Genomic DNA, 23,478 nt, shown 5'->3' with positions numbered 1-23,478 from the left:
GTGTGGAGCCCTGTCTGGAGAACAAAAATACTCTATAACTGCCTTCACAAATTTGTGATCCTTTGTTTAGAATGTGGTCCTCTGTGGTGTTGTGTCTTTTCCCACAGATATCATTAAACTAATAAACGTCTGGTTTGCATTTTAGAGAGAGACCTTGAAGAGGGCATATAGACTGTGTGACTTGCACACAAAAGAAATATGTCAAGTTGTTCCCAAAATGTTTAAGTCTGGTTATTTTATCAGATTTTTATGGATGAGAGGAGGGGGAATAAATTAAGTGGAATGCTTTAGAAGTGCCAAGAGGTTGTTAAAGAAAATGTCTTAAAACCAAGACATTTTCATAACAGAGCTTATCCTGTGTGTGTCAACCTAATAATGTTTGTCTTTTATCAGACCCAGTAGAGTTGGGTTTCTATAGTCAAATAATGAGGTTTACCTAGATTTATTCACTGCAGAAGAGAACAGTTTTTTTGATATTCAGAAATACATCAATGTTTGTTGTTTTGGCTTAAAATATGACAAATGTAATTTTTATACATTATAGGACTCTTTTACACACCTGCCATAGCATTAATTCCCCTGCAAGTTTTCCATCAGGCACTGGGCTGAAGGTTTTATTCTTGTGGGAAATATTTTATTTATATATATATATATATATATATATATATATATATATATATATATATATATATATATATATATATATATATATATATATATATATATATATATATATATATATATCTTTTTTTGCAGGTCTGAATTTGTTAAAAGCTTGGTCAAATCCTTGACTAGATGTATACAAATCCAGCATTTAACTAAGACAAACTGTTGTGGCTGTAAATCTCTGGCTCAAGAAGATGCATCAAAAAAGATAAAGTAGCACTAAAAAGAAGTCATAGTTTAAAAAAATAGCACAATGTTAATTAATGCAGATGGAGAACGAGCATATTTAATGCAAAAAAGTGCATTGTGTGTATTATTTTATTTTAGCTAGCATATCTATGGTTCTAGATTGGTCTAAGTTTTCTCAAAAACATATATGTGATTCATACATGCACAGTACAAGATCTACACAAGCACAGCACGATTCATTCAAGCACACAAGATCCACACATGCACATAGCAAGATTCACCAAAGTATTTCTTGTCCATAAACTGGACAAGCAGGGATGGTTTGCCACCAGTCACAAAGCTCCCCTGTATAAGCCAATCACAAGAAAGTACTCCATGTGGGATAACCCCCAGATTCCACATCCTCCATTTGTGAAACTGGAGACTGATGATGTGAATGGATGCTGTCTTTTCTGTTTTAGGCCATATTTGCTTCATGCAAAGACTACAAAGCTGTTTTGTCTTCTTCCAAAACCCATATTGTTTTTTTTTTTTTTTCACAGCTAAGAAGTATAGAACATCAGAGCTCAGAAGTTGCACCAGTCATTTCCTTATGAAAATCTAGACTTTAGTAAATCAATGATGAATTAACCAACATACACCAACGATGAAGCCACTGTACCAGAAATAAAAAACAGAACATTTGGCTTGGATTGACAGCACAGTGGGGCTTTCAACTATTGTGTGAGTTGAAAAATGCCCCCAAAAAACAAACAAAACAAAAGAAAACAGGTGCGACTAATAAAAGGAACGCAGTGCAGCTGGAGAAGAATGCAGAAGATGGAGACTTAGGGAAGGTGGTAAATAAACACAAAAACACAGAGGGAACTGAACCAGGTTACAAAATGATCCATCTACCAAAGGAAAATGTCTGACAGTAGAAAAAGAGGCTAAATTAGATAAACAAAGAGCAGAACAACAGAGAGAACAAAGGAAGGAACACAAAGAAACAATAGCTAAAATCTAAACCCCTGAACAAGACAAGTCATAATAAACTCATTTGTGTACTACCAAATGTTTAGAAAGGAAATACATTTTTATCTTGCAAAGCTAAAATTAAACTTGCACATGGTTTTAATTCCTGATCCACAGCAGTGCTGCTTTGACAACAAACTAGATGGTATGCAATGAGAAAACCTTCCTATTTGTCATTGAAGAATCAACTAAAATTTGAACGGAGAGACTTGTGATTTCACTTGGAAAGAAGAATCCTGAGGGTATCTAAGCATAATACACCCTGATGCAATAAAAATGGCTTCAGTTTAATTTCTTCTCTTCTGAAACATAATTTTACAATCATGAGAAAGTTTTTCAGCGTTTCCCCCAGAGATTTTTACCAAAACATTACACTTTCTGTTGAATCCATACAAGTTAACTATGGAAACCCTCTAGGGTCAATCAATGTTAAAAAAACATACCAACAAGGTATTCCCATTATACTAGTCCATTAGACGTCCAGAGAAGTCAGGAGAGGAGGCAGCTTTGTTTGCTGAACCAAAACAAGGCTTCTGGTGGAGATGACGTCATCCCTAGAGTCCTGAACACCTGTGCAGAACAACTTACAGCTCTGCAGTCCTTCTTTAGACTAAAGTCATCCTCAATGCTTTGCTGCTCTGAAATATGACATCATTGTTTTCCAGCAGATACCTGCTACCTGCTGCAGAGATCTGTGGTTCAGAAAGACTAATGAAATAAAAAGAATAAAACAAAAATTAAAAATTACTCAGGATTCCAGAAGAAAAAAAAATATGTCAAGCACTTTTTCCATCATGAGAGAAGAAGAGAGGTAGTGGATAAACAGCTCTGTCTTTAAAACTGAGTGAACAGTAATTCTGTAAGAAACGTAGCTCACAGTAAGAATTTGCATAACTGCTAAAAGCCTGATGTGGTCTGATCTCCTCTGCCATGAGCTGTTAGTAAAAATCACCAAAGCCAGTGACTTTAAAACAGCTCAACAAGCTGATAAAGAGAGCTAGTGCTATAAGGATTGTTGTGCAAAGAAGAATGCATGCAAATTGAAAAACTTCACAGAGAACCTTGACCATCCTTCTCATGGATCAAAACATCTCATAAGACAACACTGTCTTCAGTCAGAGAATTCTTTAGATCCAATATTAAACACACGACTCCATGAGATTCTTCCAAAAGACTGGATAACCAACAAGGGCAAAGATTGTATGAATTAAGATATGATTTTCAGACTGAACATTGATCATTTTCAAGTATGAGAGTGGTAGCATCCATGGGGCGGGTTCCCTTCCAGTGACTCTGGTTCATTATACAAAGAGAAGGTAATGATAAAGGAGCACTACCTCAATATGGTCAAATTTACCCTCTTGTCAATTGGATTAATTGAATTAATGGAAGACATGAAGGTTTGAACCATCCTTCCCTTTGTATAGGACCGCTGCTTCTTTGACATCTATTCATTTATGATAATTGTTAACTCGAAGAGCATTATCCAGTTCATGCCATAGTCATGCCTGAGATATATAAATATTACATAATAAGTAATATGGTAATATTTTGTTTACCTTAGATATCGTACATTTTTCACAAGAAGCAGCTGGGTGGACAATTTGATATTTCTTGTTGAGATGCATTGCCAAGGTAACTAGCTGTGGTGACAGAAGCTGCAGCTCGGTTGATCAAAGATGTTGTTACCTACTGTCCTGCTGTTGCCAACTATAATACAATAAGTTTGAACAATCAGGCCATTTGACTGGAATGAATGTTCTACAACCCTTTTTTTTATGGAAACCCTGCAGCTAATCAGAATGGTATATAACTGTTTCATCCTAAATGTATAATTTTGACCATGTTTTAACTTTATAGATCTTACAAGGTATGTGTTGAGTTCAAGTTCATAAGTATAATGTTGTACTTCTTTTATATTTTCCTAATCTAAATGAATTTTTTTTCTTATCAGTTTTCTTATCTGTCATAAATTGTGATTAAAGTCAAGAGCATAACAAATAAAGGGTGCCTTATAATCTTTGGAGCCATTTTCCATCAGTCTTCACTCACGCAAGTTTTTTTTTTTTTCTACACTTTGATAACTATTAAACAGATTTTTATATATATGTTGTCATTATTTTGTTGTTATCTTGATTTAGACACACAAAATCAAATGTTTACAAACATACAACATGCACTCTGTCTGTGCATGCAGCAACCTCATTTATTTAGCTATTTATTTAGCTATTTATATCAGAGCTATTGTTTCGAACATGAGAGAACTTTTGATTAAATGTGTTGTCACTGTTAAACCCGTAAAGCTGGCATTCGTGCCATTGATGGGTATGACTTAACATCTGCCTGACAATGTAATTTTCCTTTTTATGCCATAATTTTAATTACATGTTGTCCTAAAACTGTTTTTAAAGCTTTACAAACAGGCAGTACTAAAACCCAAAAGATTAACTCTCATCAACGTTTCGGAAAAATGTTATATGTCTACATCTTGGGCTCCACATTTTGCATAGCCTTATTGTGTCAGTTACAGCCGAATGCCAGACTACAGCAAATACTGCATGATGTCAGAATAGGTGTTTCACTTGGCCGGCTTCCATTAAAAATGTGCAAATTGGGCTGACAACATAGTTATCAGTCTTAATAAAAACAGAGATGGTGACAGCAATGATATTTTGATTTGATTTGATTCTCCACGATCAAACAGGGCGGTCTTTGATGTGGGGTTAAGTGACAGAAGTTATGTGAGAGGATTTTAGCAGGGGAGTGACACACAAAACAAACTGTAGAAGGCAAATTGAAAGCCACAGCATAATAGATTGTGTTTTGGTACAAAGTGTACCAGCTGGACCTGCAGCATTACAAGTCTTAGCAGGTTCATGACAGAGGACATCAGAGATGCAGGAACAAAAATGGTGAATGAAAAACTTGGTGGAGAACTACTGAAGTCCTTTGAGTGATAGAACTGCATTATCTCAAGTAATAAAATCCCTAACTGTTTTACGAATCCAAATATTTATTTTCAAAATATTTATTTATAAATTTATTTTCATAAACTCAACCTGGAAAAAACAACTGGCAGTAGAACTTAGTTATAAAGACAGCAGACAGAATTGAGGATAGAATGACTCATAGATAATATGATATGAGGTTGAGTATGGATCACTCTAATGATTAAAAATCTTGATTTATGTCACAGCTGTTAGGAAGACTACAGAGATCTGCTCCAAATTGAATCCATATTTGTTTAAGAAAACATCTTCCAAATTTTAAATGTAAAATTGATTTGTAACGGGACGTAAAGTTGGAAACATACACGATCAGTTAAACTTGGTGCTCCTAAAATGTTTTGACAGGTGGAAAGTCAAAGAGAGAAGGTAGGGTTGTGTGTTTAAATTGATGATTTAATATCCCATTGTAACGATATAAAGTTAGACCTGAATCGATACACTAAAGTATGTAATTTGATCTTTTATGTTGCTCTGACAGTGTCTCTTAAGGGCTGTTTTTCCTCTTTGTATGATTTTCTTGGTGGGGATAATTTTGTTTTTTCCCACTGTAACAAATGCAACTGATATATACCTGTAGCATGTTGAACCCTTTTTCCCCTAAAATTGACATATCCAGTTTTTACAGTAATAAAACTTTATTTTTCCATCCATTTAAGATTTGTATGTTTGATTGTTTTCAGATTGGTCAAAATAAAAAAAATGGAACAACATCTCAATGTGATGTATTTATTGTGGGCAGCAGGACAGAGTCTGGGAGGAGGACCAGCAGGAGATTTCAGGAATCAGAAACAACGTTGAAGTTTCTACCATCATGGTAGAAGAAATGGAAATGGCAGAGGAGTATAAATACCTTGATGTTAACATGGACAACAGGCTAGACTGCAGGTGCCACTGTAAAGCTTTCTAGGGCAAATTAGATTGTACTTCTTAAAGAAGCTTAGGTCCTTCAGTGTTTAAAGTAAAATGCTGCGTATCTTCTATGATATACACTCACCGGCCACTTTATTAGGTACCCCATGCTAGTAACGGGTTGGACCCCCTTTTGCCTTCAGAACTGCCTCAATTCTTCGTGGCATAGATTCAACAAGGTGCTGGAAGCATTCCTCAGGGAGTTTGGTCCATATTGACATGATGGCATCACACAGTTGCCGCAGATTTGTCGGCTGCACATCCATGATGTGAATCTCCCGTTCCACCACATCCCAAAGATGCTCTATTGGATTGAGATCTGGTGACTGTGGAGGCCATTTGAGTACAGTGAACTCATTGTCATGTTCAAGAAACCAGTCTGAGATGATTCCAGCTTTATGACAAGGCGCATTATCCTGCTGAAAGTAGCCATCAGAAGTTGGGTACATTGTGGTCATAAAGGGATGGACATGGTCAGCAACAATACTCAGGTAGGCTGTGACGTTGCAACGATGCTCAATTGGTACCAAGGGGCCCAAAGAGTTTCAAGAAAATATTCCCCACACCATGACACCACCACCACCAGCCTGAACCGTTGATACAAGGCAGGATGGATCCATGCTTTCATGTTGTAGACGCCAAATTCTGACCCTACCATCCGAATGTTGCAGCAGAAATCTAGACTCATCTTCTATTGTCCAATTTAGATGAGCTTGTGCAAATTGTAGCCTCAGTTTCCTGTTCTTAGCTGAAAGGAGTGGCACCCGGTGTGGTCTTCTGCTGCTGTAGCCCATCTGCCTCAAAGTTCGACGTACTGTGCGTTCAGAGATGCTCTTCTGCCCACCTTGGTTGTAACGGGTGGTTATTTGAGTCACTGTTGCCCTTCCTTCTATCAGCTCGAACCAGTCTGGCCATTCTCCTCTAACCTCTGGCATCAACAAGGCGTTTCCGCCCACAGAACTGCCGCTCACTGGATGTTTTTTCTTTTTCGGACCATTCTCTGTAAACCCTAGAGATGGTTGTGCGTGAAAATCCCAGTAGATCAGCAGTTTCTGAAATACTCAGACCAGCCCTTCTGGCACCAACAATCATGCCACGTTCAAAGTCACTCAAATCACCTTTCTTCCCCATACTGATGCTCTGTTTGAACTGCAGGAGATTGTCTTGACCATGTCTACATGCCTAAATGCACTGAGTTGCCGCCATGTGATTGGCTGCTTAGAAATTAAGTGTTAATGAGCAGTTGGACAGGTGTACCTAATAAAGTGGCCAGTGAGTGTACGTCTGTTGTAGAGGGTGTGAGTTCTTTTGCCATCATCTCTTTGGGTAACAGCATCAGAGCAAATTAGTTATAATGTTATGGGTCTCTCCTTTTGGGACTCTTTGAGTTTTTAGTTTTCTGTTTTGTTGATCTTTGATTTATTTTTCGATTATATTCAAGCAGTCTTTAGTTACTTTCTGTTTCCCCCTTGTATTTGTTTCCTTTCCCCTTGGCTTCCTTCTAGCTAGTTCCACATACACCTGCTCCATATTCAGCTCATTAGCCAATCCTTTGTTTGGTTTCCCTTATATACACCACCTCTGCAGTCGCTCAGAGCTGGTTCGTTGTTGTTGGTTTGCTGCTTCCTCATCTCTGGCTCCCCACATGAGTTTCCCCCTGTAGTTTTCTGTTTTTTTTGGTTGCTTGTATTTTTGGTACTTTGGATTGCTTCAGTTGCCTTATTAAATCTTCAACACTCACCTCTGCGTCCTGATCTCTGCATTTGGGTCCTCAAAATCCTGCACCCAACTGTGACATAAAGAAGTTTAAGAGTTTGATAAATACGGATGAGTATGTTCTGGGAACATCTCCAGAACTCTTGGAAACTATTAAAGAAAGAGGAATTCTTCATAAATTGAAGAACATAATGGACAAACCTGAGCTCCTCTTTAGAGGACTGTTGAACAATAACAGTGTCTTCAATCAAAGACTTCTCCATCTCTGCTGCAGAAGAAATCGCTACAAGATATCCTTCCTGCCTAGGGCTATTAACATATCAAATAAGTTGATGAAAAAACCCTTGCAAGAGTTATAGGAAATAAATAAGCACCGCTAACAATTAACACCATGTAGCATGACTAAAGATTAAAGTTTCCCAAAGGAAGAACCTAAAAGTTAAATGTTTTAGGGAATCATTTTATAGAGAGCTATTTGGTTGATAAAAGCAGTAAAGCAGTTTGTTTTTTTCAAAAGTGGTGCTTAAGGAACCCAAAAGCAAGCATTTAATTTCAAAACGCTACACACCTTGAAGAAAAGGGTTAGTTATTACTTGTAGTGGCATGAAGTCAGTGTACTGAAGAAAAAATAGTTTTTTCAGCCAAAGGAGTTACATTGCTTGAACAGAGCTGACGACAGAGCTAATTTGAACTGTTTCTTAATATAACAACCTAACAGCCAAATCTGTGCCATTGTACTACAGATTAATGACCATCATGTTGAATTATGACCTTTGAGTTGTTTCAAAATTAAACAGCTGAATTTCTTTCTTTAGATTCTTTTCAAAATTGAAAAAAGTCTCAGCTTTCTGAAAGAGTATTTCATGCAATTTTAATCTGCTTGCAAAACATTTATTTTAAAAAAACTTTATTTTTAAACAGATAACTATGTAGGAGAAACAATGGCTCATGAATTCTCATGTCATTCTCATGTTGAAATATGACTGCTGATAATTTGCTACTGGGAAAACAGAGGGTGTTGAAAACACAATAGTCTGAAAGAATGTTTCACTAAAAGCAGAAAAAAATCACATTTAAGGAGATAAATCTTTGATGAACTGACTAAATAAAGCCACACAGTAAAATACTATGTGGAATTTAACTACATTTGTTAAACTGCCATTTTGGTGTTCCCAGTCTTTCGTTCTCATTAATGAAACTAGTCAGATTCAACAACACAGAACAGGAGCTTTGTTCTCCTGGTGCTGGATCAATGAGCAAGGAGAAGGAGGCAAAAACGTATGTCCTCTTCTCTATCCAGTTTTGTCTCTTCAGCCTGTGCAGTATTCTTCATGGTTACTCGTGTTAAAGCTCCATTTGCAAAGGCAGTAAAGCTGTTTTGCATGTTGTTAATTTTCTTGTACACACTTTGCTTTGTACTCTGCAATAGGGTCATATATCTGCTGTATGTGTTGAGGCGCTTCAGGTTCAGTCATCCTGAAATTCTAAAACTCTAATATCAAAATTGTCTTTAACAAAAACACCTAAATAACTACATCACCACTTTCAGACTAAAGCCGGGCATACACTTTTTTTCAATTGTTGCATGCAGCTACAGGTCACACTGTATGACGAAACCGCAGGGTTTCGCCGAACAGTGTGAGTTCACAGCTCACAATGTATGTTCTAACACTGTGGAACTCGATGCTCTGATGCGATTTACCTGCTCACACTGTACGTTTAAAAACCACGTCGGACTCGGAGATGAGATGGTGCTACTCAGACTCGTCTATCCGAAAGCCAAATGAGTAGAATAGGAATATGAAGCTCACTACGTAGACTGAAACGCGATGCCTTGGCAATTTGTGCAATTTTATGTGCTAAAAGCCCTAAAATGAAAAGGCAAGGACGTATTTGGCCAAAGACATGGCTGAGCAACAGGGCTGCTATGGTCTGTCAATTTAACAGAAAGTACTCCATTTTACTTGTTTACATGTGCCCACTGAACGATTTGGCCACAACGGCGATTGAATTTCAAACATGTTTGATTTTCTCCCAACCTCTCGATTCCCGATCGGGAGGTGGTTGTTAGAGGCTGATCGCCCCTCATTACCATCTGTACACTACACAAGGCACGACTAGATGAATCAGGGACTGGTTGTGGGTTGTGATTTAGGTTGAAGGAGTGTAGCCAGTTTCAACTTAACATAGAGGACCAGGATTTTGTCAAGCAAGTCACAGAGCTTGTTTTGATGCAAAAAAACTGCAATTTTGTCAATGTCTATGGGTCCAACAGTTCTCAAGAGCAAGAAACTATTTGGAGAGCATTCTCTCCTCCAAGAGCTGTATCTGGATAACGGTTGGATTTGGTGGTACTTCGATGGTTAGATACCCTGGACCGTGGACAATCCTGTTGGTTCCTCATCGGACCTCTGTTCACTATGTGACCATGTTGATAATTTGTTCAGGGACATTGTGTAGACACTCAGATGTAATACTTTGAGAGGTAAAGACATGGACTTTATATTAATGTTGTGTTTGTTATGCATTTGGATATTTTAAGAGGACAATACTTTTACATTTGTCTGTGGCTAAGAGGCAATTTCTGTTGAATGTATGAGTGCAGCCATGGATTGAACGATGGAAATGTCATGCAGTAATATTTACTATTATAAAAGAACAGAACTTCTTCTCCTTGTTTCTTAAACCTTCAATCAAATATCTTCAATTCTCACCAGTAGCATTATCCTAAGTCTAAGATCAGTTTTCCATTGTGCAGCGATAAAGAAGATCACAGGGATTTAGGTGGTTACTTTAAATGAAGGCTCTTTATTCTTTCTAGCATCATCATCTTTTTTCAACAAAGGGATTTCAGATTTAGCAAACCAAGTAGATGCTCAAGAAAAAGCTAATTGATTATTGATGAATCCCACTTGAAAGGCTCCACCTCATGCTCGACCCTCTGCATGTGCATTCAGCCATAAATGATCAATGTAAAGCACCACATGAATGACATTGTTCATTTCAATGAGCCATCTGATCAATGATGTTTCATGGTTGCCAGTGGCCAAGGCAGCAAACACAAAGAAAAACAGCATTTTACCCAAGGTAGAAATAGATGTGTTGGTGAGTGAGGTGAAGAGTGGGATAAATATGTATAGTAGCTACAGAAAGGGCATCAAAATGAAAGGGAATTTTAATTCTAAATTGACACATGTTCAGTTCGGTATATGGACTAATTACGATAACAATGACGTCACCAAAAGTATTGATCGTAATAGTTTTATGGATACAATAACAGAATTATTTTGCTCTTAAAAGTTAATTAACTGTTGACTATGTTTAGAGGTTTTGGTCGAATAAGTACTGGTAAAGGCCAGTTGCCAAAAACCGAAGAGTAGCTATGTAATCCATTAATAAAATTCAAAAATCAAAAATCTGGATGAGCTGCGCATTAAGCTATATATAAGATTGACTTTGCTAACCCCAAAATATGACTACATCAGCTTATTATATTGGGTTATGTAAATGTTTTCTAATCTCTTGTGGATCTTGGATCTTTAATAAACATAGACATGAGGCCATGACCATTTTCCCCAAAATAAATAAATAAATAAATAACTATAATGTTTAAATATATATATCACATCTAATGTACTATGTAGAGCTGCTTATCCATATTTAATTGTGTTTCTTTAGAACTGTGAACCCAGCTCCTTCTCTTTTTTTTTGGTAAATTTCACTTTTTTTTTGACAGCATGTGTCCGGCAGGTTGGACTCTTTGATATTTAACTCTGTTTAGTACATACTACAGTTAAAGAGCAACACTCTAGGAAGCCCAATAAACCTGTCATCATCTTGGTTCAGGAAATCTTGTTCTCTCATTATTCTCCCATTTTCAACATCCAACAGAGTAGATTTGACCTTTAAATTCAACTCTAACGATCTTTGTGCAGATGTTTCATATAATTGCTCATTTCAATCCTCTGCCTATCTCTGCCAATTTCTCATTACCACTCATCTTATCCACCTGTTTCAGCCTCTATTTAACCAGCCTTCAAACTAGTCTTCAGTGCCAAATCATTGGAGCATTCACCTGTCTAACTCTGCTTGGTTCCTCATCAAAGCTCATCTGATCAGAGATCTTTACTCAAGTAAAAGTAACAAAGTACAGGCTTGTAAATTTACTTAAAGTATAAAAGTAAAAGTAGAAACCACTTTTTTCATGCCGTTGCCTACATTTTAAATGGATGTCTGCCAATAGGACTAGATCTCCGTTGTGTTCATTTTCAATCATCTCGTCGTCCACGCTACTATGCTAACCCCACCGCCACCAAGCTGCAATGATTTGCCGCGAATGAATACCGCCGAATCTGTCGATTCATCTTGTAGTGGCTGCTTGCCCATGTCAGACCTGTTTGCCCCATCTGTCTTCGGACTCCTGTTGGATTCTTCTGTGGTTTGAACCTAAATCTGCCTCTTGACTTTGCCTTCTGGATTATCCTGTTTTCCTTTGTCTGGTTGGATCTGATCTGCAGCCTTCTAGCCTTCAGCCTCTGAAACTCTCTGGCAGTCTCTGCTGTGTCTTGTAAGCCTACCGACTGGAATCTTCCTCATTCTCTGGGCATGGACTGAACTGCAAAACCAGGTTAGTGACTCACATGTTCATAATCATTCTCCGTCAGATTACTGTGGTCATTAACCTGTGTTTCTCTCCTGTAGGTGTTCCTGCCTTAGACACCCTAGCCGCTGCTACTACAGATCCTGTTTATTTTAATAAATGCTTTTTGAACTATCCCACTGTCTGTCTCGCCTTAATTACTGGGTCCTTCTGATCTGAATCGTTACAAATAAATGTTGAGGTTTAGGTTGCAAATCCAGTTTTCAACACCTTTTCAATTATCTGAAAATTAAGGCTTTTCATCTTTCACTTTTCAACCAAATGTAGATGTCTGGATGTAAATTATGTTGTCCTTTTTTTTTCTTTTCAACCAAATTTTGCTTAGTCGGGTAGAAGTGAATGCCTTTTAACTTGTTAGATTTTTGCATTGATCCGTGGTACAACTCATCCTGTGGATCATCGGGGAGAGGGATGTGATGGTGATAAGGTGTTTAAAATTGTGCATGCTTTAGGCTTTTATAATTTATTTATCAGGTTCTCTTGTAAAATGAGGGTTACAGCCCCATCACCATCACCCGCTGACGGCAGTCCCTCAACCCAACACAATACTTTCTCAGTTTTCTCAGACGTCACGCAGACAGAGGTGGAGAAGATCTTAAAAAGCATGAGGCCATCTACCTGCGTGCTGGACCCTCTCCCCACTGCACTACTAAAAAATCACATCACAGCCATCAGTCCATTAATCACAGCAATAATTAACCAGTCATTACACTCCGGTCAGGTTCCTCCAGCTCTCAAAACTGCAGTCATTCGCCCCCATCTGAAAAAGCCCTCACTCGACCCTGAAATCCTGGCCCACTACAGACCCATTTCAAACCTGCCATTCCTATCCAAAGTTCTGGAAAAAGTTGTAGCAGCTCAACTCCACAGTCATCTTCACACCCATAAACTATATGAAAAATTTCAGTCTGGTTTCCGATCAGCACACAGCACAGAGACAGCCCTGGTCCGCGTCATGAATGACCTACTCATGACTGCGGACCAGGGCTCACCATCACTCCTCCTCTTATTGGACTTATCATCTGCCTTTGATACCGTTGACCACACCATCCTACTCCATCGTCTTCAGACCACAGTTGGACTCTCTGGAACCACACTCAACTGGTTCCAGTCATATATCACGGGAAGGTCCGAATTTGTTGCCATAGGACAGTCCAATTCATCACCCCATACAGTCAGCTGCGGAGTGCCTCAAGGGTCGGTCCTTGGGCCGACCCTTTTCACCATCTACATGCTCCCACTCGGTCAGATAATCAAAAAACACAAGGTATCTTTTCATTGTTATGCAGATGACACCCAGTTGTACATAAAAATGGACTCCACTTCTCCCACAGTTCTGCCATCTGCTTTTCACTGCTGCCTGGAGGAGATAAAGACATGGATGGCTGAAAACTTTCTACAGCTCAACAGCAGCAAAACAGAAGCCATTCTCATTGGCACCCCACACCAAACCAAGTCCTTCTCCCTAAACAGTATCCCTATCTTCGGTCAAAACATCCCTCTGTCCTCATCTTTCACAAACCTTGGTGTCAAATTGGATCCACATCTCACGTTTGACTCCCACATACGTCACCTCTGCAAGGTCTCTTTCCTCCACCTCAGAAACATCGCCAAACTCCGCCCCTCCCTTTCCCAACCCGACGCAGAAAAGCTAATCCATGCCTTTGTCTCCTCCAGATTGGACTACTGTAATGCCCTCCTCGTCGGGGTCCCTGGCAAAAGTCTACAAAAGCTGCAGCACATCCAGAACTGTGCTGCCCGGGTCCTGACGAGGAGGCGCAAACACGAACACATCACTCCAGTCCTCAGGTCCCTTCATTGGCTGCCCATCCAACACAGAATAGATTACAAACTTTGCCTCCTCACTCACCAGTGCATACATGGAACTGCCCCGGCTTACCTCAAGGAACTCCTCACACCTCACACCGCCTCCAGAACCCTCCGCTCCACCACCTCCACCCACCGACTGCACCAGCCAAGAGTCAAGCTCTGCACAATGGGAGATAGGGCCTTCCAGGCAGTTGCCCCACAACTCTGGAATGGCCTCCCAGAGTCCCTTAGGGTCCCACAGAGTGTGGAGGCCTTCAAGAAAGGCCTCAAGACATTTTTATTTAAAAAAGCCTATGAACATTAGTTAGTATTTTATCTGTGTGGTTTTATGGTTATTATACTGTTCTGTTTTTACTACGTATGTTATTTTACTGTAATGTCTCATTTTAACTATGTATACCATTTTTATTATACGGTTTTGTTTTAACTATGAATTTTGTAGCACTTTGAGATTTTTTTTTAAATGTAAAGTGCAATACAAATAAAATGTATTATTATTATTATTATTATTAACTAGTGATAGCATGAATTACACTGCAGTATTTGATGCGTATGATGACCTCAACCTGTGATTAATGATTATGATCATTAATCATGTGAAACCTCTTAGAGGACTTTTTTCCCTTTTCTCCAAAATGTGAATGTATGGGTCAGGGTTGGCATGAGGATTGCATGTTTCCTTGTTAAGTTGTTTTTTAATAGATAACCTTTGCGTGAAAAGTGACACAAACAAGTCTTAAGCCCCGGTTTGTGCATATTCAAGCTTATTTAATCAGAACCCTGGAATGAAGTGAGCTGTACTTGAATAAAAAATGTCTGACCTACCTGCAAAGCTAAGTACCACAAAATGGCACCTTTCCTAATTTTGTATGTTTTGGATATTTCGGCTTGATCCTGTATCTAATTATTCACTCACCATGAAGTAAGACAGATATATCAATAGAATAATGTTTTCTTTTATGTCAAGACTGTTATAATATTGTTAGTGGGAATGTTTATAGCCCTTGTTTGAACATGTATATCTAGCTGTTTAAAGGAATTCAGCTTTTGATGGTGGACCAAATTCTGCCAGGGGTCTTTGGTGTGTATTAAATAGATGACATAACTAAACTGTAAGGTTCTGTAAGTATCTAACTCAAAAGTCAAATATTTTGGGGAGTAAAATAGTAGTCATGTCGCCACTGCAGAATGTACCTACAGTATATGATGACGTAAATGTATATATTTTTGTTGTTTTGGATTGTATCTATGTCCCCCGAAGGTCAGAACCTAGTGTGATTCTCCCATCAACCTGTACACTAAATGAAAACCGTCTGATCTTTTTAGTCACGGATTAGAAGAAGCTTAAGTCCTGATTCCAGCTTTACTTCATTTGGTGACCTGATCACTGCATGTACTTATTCAGTGGACAGTATGTCTCCAAGCAGGGCAGTTCTTGATTAGCTGAATATGTGTGCAACATGGCAGTGAACGCCCTCTTGTTATGTCTTACAACATCATCCAACACCCTTTTTAATTTGGGTCGGACATGATCTGACGGAGAGTATAGCACATGCACCAGCTTCCAGCCAGGTCAATAACATGCATGTGAAATGTCACTGTCAAGCAATTAAAGCACTGCAAAGTATTCAATATTTATTTGGACACAAAGATTGAAAAGGCTCAAGTCCTTTCAAACAGTGAAGGCCTCACAGAACTTTGCCATAGAATCTGTTCAACGAAAGAACTTGGCCTGGTTTGGAATGTGCAAAAATCAAGGCTAACTTGAGACTGCAATGAGACCAGTTACAGTAGCTTGCAAAAATATTCACATACCAAGCAACACATATAAAAAGTGAGGTTAGAATTTGTTTACCACCTAATTTACTTTGATAGCCCTAATTAAAATCGTGTGGAACCACCTGATTTTAGAAATGCCATACAGAGTCTGTCTGTGGCTACTTTGATCTCAGTAATAATCCAGCCATATTATCTTTACTGGAAATATGAAAGGAGTAAAATACATCACATTCAGTAAGATTACCTGCCAGTTTGAGAATGATTAACAACTGGGAGGTTAGACCTCCAGCAGGACAATGGGTTTGGATCCAACAAATTCACATTACCTTGAGCTAGCCTAGTCCAAATAAAGATGTAAATCCATTTTTGAATGAACAGGACTTACCTGTACGATTTGACATTCAAATTTCCATTTGTCTGTCCATAAAACCTGGTTAAAATGTGTCTAAAATGTTAAAATATTCAAAGCTATGAACCTTTGTGGGGCACTATTAATATCTGTGCTGCATAGATTACTTTAAAAAAGCAACTCTTAACAGTTACAATAATGCAATTCATATTGAAAATGCCTAAAATTTGAAAATATCTAAATACGTTTGAAAATTGTAAAATAACAAAATTCTAACTCAGATAGATTCGTTGTTAAAATGAAAATTATGCAGTTCCTACACAGACAAACAGACAATCCACTATCACCATTAAAAAAATTTAAATATGAAATATTTTTACAATGGATACTTAAGAGTGATGATAAAAACCTATAGTTTGAATAACTACAGTCCAGTAAAACTGAAAGTATGAGTGTGTTATGAACCACAGTTAAAACATCATACAGAGGTCCTATTAAAAAGATTAATGGCATGAGAAAGGAAAGATTTTCTGTCCTATCCCTACAAGAGCGAAGCTGTAACAGTCTGTAAGAAAAGATGCTCTGCTGTTTGCCCAGTTTGTGGTAAAGATGTTGCTTCTCATAGTCCATGATGAATAATAGTTTATTCAGCTTCCTGCTCTCATCACAGACTGAAAAGAATCCCCCTACAGTCACCTTTCTGTTTGATTTTATCAAGTCTACTGGTGTTACTTGCTCTGATGCTGCTGTCCGAACATACAGCAAAGAAGATGATCCTGGCCCAACTGATATGTTGATTAATATACAACAAAAGAGTGTTCTGCATTTTAGTTTGCTTCCGTTAATAGAAGCATGTACATACCTGCATTTTGACATGCAAGTATGTATTGCACTTAATTTCATTGGAAAAAACCTGAAAAGGGTGATTCAATGTAAAAGAGGACCAGAAGGAGGATGCTTAGAGAAGATGAAGTAGATCACTAAAGGCCAGGTACACAGAACGATGGAGAAATAAGAACTTGGAGAATATTAAAGAATATTTTGATATCTCAACTGATTGCTCTTTCACACACCTGCTTAGCTCTTCCCAGTTCTCATTCTCTTATATTATCCACCTGTGCTAGTCTCTATTTAACCAGCCTTCAGAACAGTCATTAGTAACAGATTTTCAAGCCTTTGTGGAGAGTTCTACAGCGTACCTGTATTTCTGATTACCTGATCCTGACCCATTCTGCCTCTCGACCTCTGAGCCTGCCTGTTCCCATCTGATCTGTTTGACTGATCTGTCTTCTGACTCCTGCCAGATCTCTGCCTGTCTGTGTGCCATATCTGGAACTATTATCTGACTCGGTTCTGGATTCTCCCTCGGCCCTTCATTGGATCTCTGACCTCCTGGCTCTGACAACCGAGCACGTAACCAACATTGCTTTTGGCTTTACCCTCTGGATTATCTTGCCTACATTCGCCTGCTCGGTTCTGATACATTAGCATCCGCTGTGGCGCGTTGGCAGTCGGCCAGCTGGAACCAACCTCGCCCTCTGAGCTTCGAATGGACAATAAGACCAGGTTAGGGATTCACACGTTCATTATCATCCACTTCCAGAAGAGGCTAGACACCGACACTGCTCACTTTGGTGTTCCAATAAACGTTTTGAGAAATCTTAACCTTTTGTCTGCCTTGATCCTACTGTTCTGAGCCTGACAGTTTTCTGTTTGGAAAGTGAAAAACATCTTGAACAACAGCAACTTTTTTTCTGTTGGTTTAAAAAAACCCACAGAGTTCTTTTTTTAATCGATATAGGTAATAAAATTTAATTTGAACAAAGACATTAAGTATTAGACTGCTAAATCCCACTGTATATATAATAATAATAATAATAATAACAACAGTGCATATCTAAAAGTATCCCTTTGAGAGCTGTAGAACGTAAATAACATAAATTGTAATGTCCCTCATTGCTGATATTCAAGAAATGCAAATTTGCACAACCATTTTTTTGTCTTTGCACTTTTCTTTATGATATCTGCCAGTCTTACTGACATTACAGAACTAACATGATATATCTCTGTTTTACCATTATGTCATTTTACTATTGCCACATCGTTACTCCTATTATTAACCTGCAGTGGGCCATGATGTACACACAATTATATCTTTACTCTTTTCCCAAATAAAACCTTTGAGATATTTTTAATCCCTTGTAATCCGTCTGCAAACTATTGATTTAACATGAGATGCAAACGTTAAGGTCAGCAGAACTTTATTTCAGGTTTGTCAGATTGCTTTATAACAAATCTGCTTTTTTGTTTCAGTTCTACAGCAATCCTGTCACGTTAAAGAATATTTAAGATTATTTATATATGGTATTATGCTTATATTATGCTTATATGTGAATTTTTTTTTATTATTTTAGCATTGGTGTGTTGACTTTTGAAAGCTGCTCCATCTGCCTCTTTCCCTCCTCTAATTAAGGTATCATCACATAGAGTTAAAAGTGTAACCTTGGTGCTGTTTACTCTTCATTGAGCACCACATGACATACAGCTTAAGATAACTTGGAGAACTTCTCCAGCTAAGAAAATCCACCATATGCTATTCAACTTCTTATCTTCCGTTTGAAATATGTACCCATCCTCCATGACTTCACCTTTTAGGCTGTCCTTGAATAGACTTCAGTTTTAAAAAAAAGATAGATGTTATTACTAGTTAAAAAGGTCACAGATGTTTTTATGCACGGTAAATGTGATTTCAGGTCGTCCTCTATCTTATCTTCATGGATGTTTCATGCAAAAGAAAGAAAAGTTCTTACCAATGCATGCAATCATGCAATTTTGCATTAAGACCTCTGTAGCCTCCTCACTTATTTCCTCACAGGCTTTGATTGATTGTTGGGAAATAGTGGTAAAGTTGTTACGCAGGAATGCCCATTACAACCAGATTCTCACACCCCTACAAAATTCCAATGCACCGGTGAGTTGAAGCATAACAGACAGATATGAAATACGCCTGGAATCTGCATTAATTCATGTTTAAAAGCAGAGGGAGGACTTGGTGTTCACTGTTGAGAGAAAGATCTTTCATGAATCAGCTGTATCTGCTTTTTACCTTTTCACTCTGCTCATCCTGCTTGTTCTCTCCTGCTTTTTGCTGTCTCCTTTACAGGCAGCAAAGCAAACATTGTCTTTTTTATGTACAAGCTTTTAGGGCTCTGCTGTGGGCCTGTCTGTCTCATAAAGTTGGATGACTCTTCAAGGAATAATTTATCGTGTCAGGAAAAAAACAACGTTGGATTGCTGTTCCAGGTGTAATCAATAGGAATAAACCAGATAACCAAACCCTTGTGTTAAATTTACCTGCCTTTTGATAATTAAAGGCATCCCTTGGGTTTTCTTTCCTCTAATTTCTACAATCTGTTATTCTCTGAACTATGTCAGCAAACAAACTGAGCCTTTCTGTGATGACGGGTAATGCCCTGAGATTTGTCCATAATCCCTCTGTCTGGTGTTAATTAACACACGGGGGCTGAGGGTGACCATGACGTGATACTGGATCTGATGTCATGGAGACCAGCGACCTCGCAGGTCAGACACCACATTGCACTATTTGAATTTGATGCTCTCAAATACCTAGTCATTTGTTATGGTCCTTGGGTGGCACTAGATATCGTCTTTCCAAAGTGTCCAGCTAATGTTTGTTCTCTGGAAGACCTGTGGACCTGCTGTGGGTGTAACGTCTACCCGACAACAGACAGTTTAGTTTCTTTTGTTTTTTTTACTACCTGGGGGAGCTGGATCCAATCCCTGCAATCAAATACAGTGCAAGAAGTGGAATATCCACAAACAACAGACAACCCAACAGACTCAGTTAAGTCAGTTTAGAATTAATCCCAACATGATGGATTTATTAAGACTGTAGAAGTGGTACAAGAGTGCTGAAGGAAAACCCTTTGCTGGGACATCCCAAATTATTTAAATACAAATATAAAGATATAGAACAATGAATATTTTAGCATGAATGCTGTTAAAAGTCAATAAATATAAATATAGTAGTTGTAGTTGGTTTGTACAGCATTAACATCAAACAAAGAGTTTGGGGTTTTCAGTCCAGATTTCTCCAGTCTCAAGTCAGTGTGCTTCTGGGAAAATCACTTTATCCTCAAATTCCGAGTGATTTACATACTCATGTTTCTGAGATGTGAAAGTATTTGGGTAAATATGGCTCTAATGTATTGAGTGGTAAGCAAGAAAGAAACATTATACAGGTTCACTAAAATTAGAATTTTCCAAAAGAGATCCCAAATGTATTTATTGAAAGTTTATTTACTTACTTTCATTTTATTAATTTTATGTATAAATCTCTTTTTAAATATATTCCTTACTAAACATAATTGTTTGCAACAATAATACTAACTGTAAAAAGTAAATCCAAAGTAAAAAAAACTAAACATAGAAACATCCACACCATATTCAAGTACATCCTTTCTCACACACTCTCACAACCAGGCATACTCAGTGCTTTTCCCAGACCCAGCGAACTAGTATACCAAAACATACAAGTAAATGTTCACTCATACTAACTGCATGGTAATTACACCTAACATCAATGCACAAAGTAAGACAATGCATACCGATACAATGAACATGTGCATATCCACATAAGGATTAAATCTGAAATGAGAAAAAGTATTCCAAGCTGATGGAGCTTTAAACAGAAAAGCCCAACATCTAATTTATTTGCTGATTTTGGGTTTGGAAAAAAAAAAAGTGAATTGGTATTGATTGACCATATGGTAAACTAAATTGGTCTAAATATGATGGTTAATTGAAATGGAAACATTTCAAAATAAATGACAACCAATAACATTTGATTCCGACCTTAAAAACTAATCATTTCAAGAACTTGTTGGTAAGGCAGTGAGGAATCCTACATGGACACTATTTTATAAAGTATTGGTGGGATGAATATGTATTGCCATAATTAGTATCTTCATAATCTACATTGGCAGCACCAGTTGTAGGAAAACTGAACTGGAAAAAAAAAAACATTCTAGAGAATGATGACGTGCTTTTAATGATTTTAAGCATATATTTTCCTCCAAATAGAATCGATATGGTCTTTAAAAATAAGGCAGGAATCAAACCAAAGACCTAAACATTTAAATTAATCAACTTTTCAAAATGCTATTACATCTAAAAAGTTAGTATACCACCTGTTTGATTTAGGTGCAGGGTGCAAAACAACATAGATTGGGATTTATTCTTGTTCAGAACATGCTTATTTACAGAGAGACACATGTAAACTAGGTTAAAAGCAGATTGTAATAAATATTATATTAGTAAGAATCCTTGACTGGAGTGGTAGTTTACAGTATTGTGTTTAATGGAAATAGATAATAGCAAAGGACCTAGGGATGTACCTTTTGGTACTCCTTTTTCACCTACCTTAATCTCAGATTGGCTGCCCTGCAAAAAAAACACTCTTCTAAAATGAAGAAAAGAATATGAAAATAACCAAAAGCAGGAGAATGGTCATCATTTAATAATTTGTCTGAAATCCAGATTGGTTTGGAGATCAAATGTTATGTTCATAAAGATATTTAGATGACTGATTCAATTTTTTAAATGTTCCTGCTTTGCTATCAATAATAGACGGTTTTATAATTATTAATGTCTGTAGGGATACCCCCTTTATACATCAAGGTTCATTTGGCACATTTCCATGATGAGGAGATTTAATCTGCTACCAAAGATAACTTAAACATATCAGAAAACAGAAATGATCATATAGAGACAAGTTTAAAAATCTTGATTTTCAATCCAGCACTGCATACAAAGTTTAGACCATCAATGATAAACTTTAATTGGAGTGATAGTAATCTTTTATCAGATTTATCAGTTACACTACTTTCCTTTTTCCAGAATTTTGCAAAGTTTATCAGTTTGCTTTTGAATAAGCTTTGTTGTATAGGTCACTTCAAGCCTTATTGAGGTGACCCACAATATGACATAAAACAGTTAGTAAGAGAAAATATAGCCAGTTCATTTTATAGGCTTTGGTTTCTAGAGACTGTGAGAAAGAAGTTTGTGGTACTTTAAAGATGTAAAATAATCATGACATATTGCAACAATTTAACACTCATTGGGCCGGATTTATCAAGATCCAATTTTGCGTGCAGTAATTTGCGCTCGCAAACTGGAATTTTGCGTGAGGGGCTGAACCATGGTTTGCGGGTGATTTAACAAGAGCGATTGCGTAACTGGTGGCAGGTGCAAAACTGTTGGAGACGCCCTATTTAAATGATGGTTTTGCGCGTTTTGTGGTTTGCGGCAAATTAAGAAATTTTAATCTTACAGTGACACCACCCCCTCCAAAAAAAGAAATATATATATATATATATATATATATATATATATATAAACTTTGGCAACCTTTATTCCCTAAGGTGGTATGTGGCTGAATTTCTACTTCACCGCAGTAAGAAAAAAACAAACAAACAAACAAAAAAAAAAAACAGGTGTTTTGTATCGGCCTGTAGAAAAATGCACATACCAAATGGCTCACAAGAAGTGACTGTGGATAAGATGACTGCATTGGCATGTTGCTCCACAGGCGCAGGGTGTCGGGGTTCTCCAGTAGGGCGTCAGGGCGACATGGCATTTAGATCGTCGGACAGCACTTCTGAAAAACGAGATTGGGAGATCCCAGATGCAAAAAAGTGCAATGTTGCAAGGAGTTTTGTGATATCTGGTATTGCGTGGGTCCTCCTTGTGGCTGGCTCCAAATCCATTCGGAGTTCCCCCAACAGCTCCAAAATGGCAATGCTGGATAAACGATTTGTTTTGATGATCGTTTCCTCGTTAATTCCAAAAATATTCGCACAGCGTGAAAAAATGCGTTCTCTGCGTCTCCTTGCTTCATTTCAATGTCTCCTTCTTGCGACAATAACCGCTGCCATGTGTGCGCAATTACGCATACAGACCATTTGCACCTTCTTTTGGAACGTGTTAAATATAGAGTCAGATACCGTTAGCAAAATTGCTTTCAGGTTTGATAGATCACTTTGCGAGTGCTAAATTAATATATTTACATGTTCTCCTCCCACAAGACGCACTTTTGCGTGTAAACGCCCTATATTGAATATTCATTGCAGAAAAAGTACTAAATGGATAAGAGGCGCTATTTAGCACGTTTTAAAGACCAAATCCTTTTAGCACGCTGTTGATAGATCAGTTTGTACATTTTTTAGCGTGCGCAGTGAAATAGCTCACGTTTTTATACACGCAAACCTTTGATAAATCCGGCCCATTATGTCCTAAAGAGACATGTCCAGGTAAAAAAAAAAATTTGTGTCGGCTTG

The sequence above is a fragment of the Cyprinodon tularosa genome, unplaced genomic scaffold, assembly GCF_016077235.1.
Source record: "Cyprinodon tularosa strain WSP-4 unplaced genomic scaffold, ASM1607723v1 ctg117, whole genome shotgun sequence".
In the NCBI taxonomy this organism is placed as follows: domain Eukaryota; kingdom Metazoa; phylum Chordata; class Actinopteri; order Cyprinodontiformes; family Cyprinodontidae; genus Cyprinodon; species Cyprinodon tularosa.
Note: the sequence above shows the minus strand (reverse complement) of the source record.